Here is a 5,201-nt window from a genome sequence, read left to right as displayed (position 1 = left end):
AATTTTAAAAAACTATACAAAAGTTAATATCGCATTTATATCTCTTTATAATCTTTAATATTTATAGTCTTGAAATGAATTTGTAAAATTATGGAATTAAACAATCGTCACATTCATGGCCAGAGTAAATAATTATATCTGCATGTTTGCACTGACAAAACATTTAAACGTAAAAATAATATGTTGAAATCTCTGTTTTCTGTTAATGTATCAAACTGTGTTTGCATTATCATATTATAATTTGTTGAAGAGTAATTTGTTTGACATTTCATCAAATCTTGAAATCTGTTAAAGGATTTACCCGATCTCCTACAAACGAACGAAAATTAAACAAAACAATGCAAATGTTCATGGGCGGCGGTAATCACTTAACATCGGACGACCCGCCTGCTCGTTTGTCCGCTATTTTTATTTAAAAAAAAAAAAAACAAGTTATGAGATTCGTCACATTCTACCACCTGTTACACAGTTATACGTCTAATGTTTTTTTGTTGCAAACTGCAGACTCACAGTATTGCAGATTTGCTTTGCCATGGATATGACGCAATTTTGATTATACATACGTTTCATATTAAAAACTTACTCATATTTAACTTTAGTTGTAGTTTTAGAGGTCTAGCCGTTAGATACTATTTAGTCTTACGTAGACTGTTCCATTAGCCAATCGTAGTCTTCTCAAATAAAAGTAAATTATTATCACATAGTAAGTATACATACCTGTGTTTCCAAAAAGACAGCGACGTAGATTTCTGTAGAATTGTATGTAGTTGATATATTTTTACAGTAACTTTCTTATAACTATTAGATATCACTAGTTCTTGTGGCTTTTTATTCCAATCAATTTAAACCTAATGTGCTAGACATTAGAGTCAGTTGTTGCCACAAGAAACCGTAGACTTACTAAGCTTCAGTCCTGGTAATTTATTGTAATACAATCTTACGAAGCCATTAATTTACCGCTTTTATCATAAATCACCAAATCTTTATACAAATTGCCGGGTAAATTTTACTTTCTAATTCATCAGATTCGTGTAGTTCAGAGCTACGCTCTACTCTTCTAAGTTCTACTCTTACATTAACGGGTTTATTTAAATCGTTAGATAACCTAACTGAGGAATGAAGTCACATTTCTTATACAATAACCTCTTAACATCAGGATTAAAGAAAGCCCATTGAAAAATAAGCTCTTGTGCTATACGGCTACTTCTTCTCTAAGGAGAAATTCCTAAAACGAAATTTTTTTAATTCATAAAACCATTGCTATGTTTGGATTTGTATCAGCTGTTGTATACTTTAGTATATAACGAGTTTGGAGGTTTGTAAGTATAGTATTACTTTTTTGCGTTGGTTTTTAAAAATACTTGAAGTTAAAAAAAAATATTATTGGTTATAGTATCATTGCAGTAAAATTATGTAAAATCGTAATCTACTATTATGTTCAACAGTTTTATATGCATTTCTTGTTTAATTTTTTACTCGTTTTAAATTTTTGGTAAATGGGTGAACATTATTATTTAATACTGGTAGGCCTAGCACCAAAATTTGACAGTATGTTATGATCGCGATCGCCTCTGATCGTCTGCCTCAATGAATAGTTGCTGTTTTTATTACTGTAAATTCAGCCGATTAGGACAATTGCGATCATCGCGATATTGATAGTTCTTCTGGTCCTTAGGCCTTAATAGGCTCAAATTGTCTCTAGTCCTAGATCAGTGCATGAAACTAGGTCGAAAATACTGTTCGATTGTTCTTATGGCTCTAGTGATAGTGCGTGCAAGCAAAGTAAAGGAAGGAAGTAGTCCAGCCTGAAGTTGTTTGTGCAGGTCATAGACTAAGGATTTACAGCTCATTCACAAGGCTGCGTAAGCGTTGCGTAAGCGTAGACGTAGCGCATACCATTGCATTGTAATGTATTGAACTGTATGAGACATGGCACACTGCTTGCGTGGCGTGAACGTTCGCGTAGACGTAATGCGTGCAGTTATGCATTCACTACACACGTGTCACGTGTACGTGCTTGGTGTGAATCGACCTTAAATACACAAGCCCGGCTGAGGTCTGTTTTTGTACAATTCGCAATCATACGCCTCGTGTTCAGACTTCTCAGATTGGATTACTTGTTTTGCGCACATTATACCTGAGCTGGGGCCCGCCACTTTTATACATCGTTCAAATAAATAATGCGCTTACTGAAGTTATACAAGAGCTCAAGGGTAATTGTGCAACAGTTCTTTCAATGTTGTGATCTTTATCTTAAAAATTGTTCGGTTGTGCTTTTATCTTTATGCGCGAATTTTTTAAATTGTATGTTTGTTAATTTGTTTTTAAATAAATTTTGATGTGATTGTATTTGTTTTAAATTGTAATTGTATATTTGAATATGAATAAGTAATTTTACATAATGATTAAGATTATGTAAATAAGTTAAATTACTGCTTTTTTAATTGGTTACATTTAATTTTTTCTCCCCGTAATAATTCCAGAACAATAAAAAATGTTTTATTATGTTTTTTTTACTTATAAGCCACACAAAATATTACCTCATTCAAATGAAGAATCACGAATATGAATTAATATTGAATGTTTTAACTTTATTATTTGAAATACTATGTATTGTGTATTTAAATATTCCCTACGAAAGGTAGGAAACCCTTTTTATTTTTATTTTTAATGTAATTAAGTTTCACGATGGCAACCGCAACTTGAGATGTTAAATACCAAAATCACAAAAAAACACCCTTAGTTGCTAACTATTAGGTATTATTGTTATGAATTCAATATTATTATTCAATATCAAGGTGTTACAGATGGCCAATAAATATCATTTACTCGGAGCTTTTTAAAAAACATGCGACTGATTGTTATTATACCTACTAAATATAATGTTATTCGTCTAAAATTATGTATTTTTTGTTACACTTTAGATGTACATAATGAGCAAAAAAATTAAATCGAAGTATATTCGAAAGGTAACATACTTATTCTTAGGCCGTTTGATTGACGGTGCGGCATGGCAGCGGCGCGCTATCGGTTTTTGTTGTACAACTACAGGGTGTAACCAGAACGCTGGAAAAAACTTAGCGTTATACTACCTTAACACTATCCAATGCCAATAACCTTAATAAAGGAATTGCCTTATTTTGTAGTTTTAGTGATTTAGTATTTTTCAGACCCGCAATGTATAGCGTGCAAAATTCGAGTCAATGCCCCACTTACGACCTATTTACGGAACTTTTATTTACTTCCAGCGTCAGTCAGTTGTTTTATTTGCAATACATTGTGAACTTTTCTGTCTTCTTTTTGCTAGCGTTCTGGTTACACCCTGTATTTCGATAAGCGCTACTTGATTGGCACAACTTGTGCGGGAGTCTGGCAGATTCATCTCGGTATAAATAATTATTCGGCAAAGGTCCATTCGCCTTTCGGAACTAAGGGCACGCGATTTTCAGAGAACAAAAAGGCGAAACAATTGAAATTATAGATATAACAAGCGCCAACATAATACAGCGCCCGCCACGCCCCTATTTCGTTCCATTAGTTTAGACAGTTTGTCTTCACAGCGTCCCGTCCGCACGCCCGTGGCATCAAGTCCCATAGGCACATAGATGAAGACCGCAAGTTAGCGATGGGTCGTTGACGTATTACGTAACGTATTACGTAAGTCGTAACTATACCGTTGATTTTCATCAACTTGTCGATCAATTACTTTAATTCGTCAACTAGTTAACGTGATAATTACTGTCAAACACACGTCATTTTCAATGTACAGGAATCGTTCCGGCGGTTGTTGCGACGCTACTACGAATTCAACTACATACAACCCGTGCGCATTAACATGGCACCTGGCTCGAACATAATCCCTCCTCCCACTTCCCCGCGCGATGCCCCGCTCTCGCCGTTCCGCTACTGGTCTCGCACGGCGCGGCGGCACGGCGAGAGTGGGACATCGCGCTTGGAAGTGGGAGGAGGGATTATGTTCGAGCCAGGTGCCATGTTAATGCGCACGGGTCTAATTGATAGACGGTCAACATGTTTTTAATAGTTCGTTAATGCAACGCCCATAGCTATACGCGAAATCGTTTCGGTATTCGAGCATCCCGAATGTCACGCCGCTGCGCTGCCGCACATATTTGCCAAATTAAAAATCAAAGAACTGCCTTACTATGTCGGCGCGTCAAATAAAGTGAGGCCAACTCTGCTCTTCCTTCAAAATGTTAACAAATTGATAAGGTTTTACTGTTTTCTCCTAAAAATGTGGGGGTAATGTTAAGTGGTCGTTATCTTTTGATACAAGCGAATGTTTAGGTTGTTTACGGTAGGATTTGTTTGCCTTAAAACCATTTTTATGCTACAAGATGTCTAGAAATAAAAACTAAATGCATGGCTGCGAAAATTGGAATTCAAAGTTGAGCTAATTTTTGCTATAAAACAATAATATTGGAGTATACAATAACCTGAAGTTAATGATTATATTGTGGCTAATTCTGTAGTACACAATCTTTAAACTTCGTTAAATTAACAGGTCTTTTAGTGTGATCCTTTTCTGCAGGGAGTATTTTGAAAGAGACAATACCATTGCCTGACATTTTAGTTTAATTAAGAGGTTTTTGTACAACAGAATTAGCCTCGTTATCTACTTATAATAATTACCTATATTTCTCCAAATATAAAGCTCTTATTTAGATATAAGGGTTGTATGTTTGTATGCTGCCTAGAAAATACAGAGATAATATGGTAACGGGGGGCAAGGTACCATTGCGCCGGGAACATTTAGGGCCCTTTTACAGTACCTACTTGCGGTGCGTCGTCGTATCGCAATAACGACGTCGCACTGTATGTCGCTGACGCATAGTATGGAGTCGCACTACTATTAACTACTACCATGATCACCATAATCGGCGGTGTTTCCACTAGATTACCAACCAACCAATTCCTGAAAGGCCGGCAACGCATCGGCGGTACCTCTGGTGTTGTAAATGTTCATGGGCGGTGGTAATCACTTAACATCAGGTGACCCGCCTGCTCGTTTGCTTGCTATTACAAAAAAAGATGCGTCGTAGAATTTTACGTTGCGACGTCGCACCGCAAGTATTGTGAAAAGGCCCTAATCAATCATTTCCATTCTTATGACAAATAATTGTAGCATAAAACTGGTATCTGCTCTGTAATGAATGCGAAAAGCGAAAATAATATTAATTGTA

The sequence above is a fragment of the Maniola jurtina genome, chromosome 19 (assembly GCF_905333055.1).
Source record: "Maniola jurtina chromosome 19, ilManJurt1.1, whole genome shotgun sequence".
NCBI classification, from domain to species: Eukaryota; Metazoa; Arthropoda; class Insecta; order Lepidoptera; family Nymphalidae; genus Maniola; species Maniola jurtina.
The sequence above is the reverse complement of the archived record's forward strand: the minus strand, read 5'-3'. Positions refer to the sequence as shown.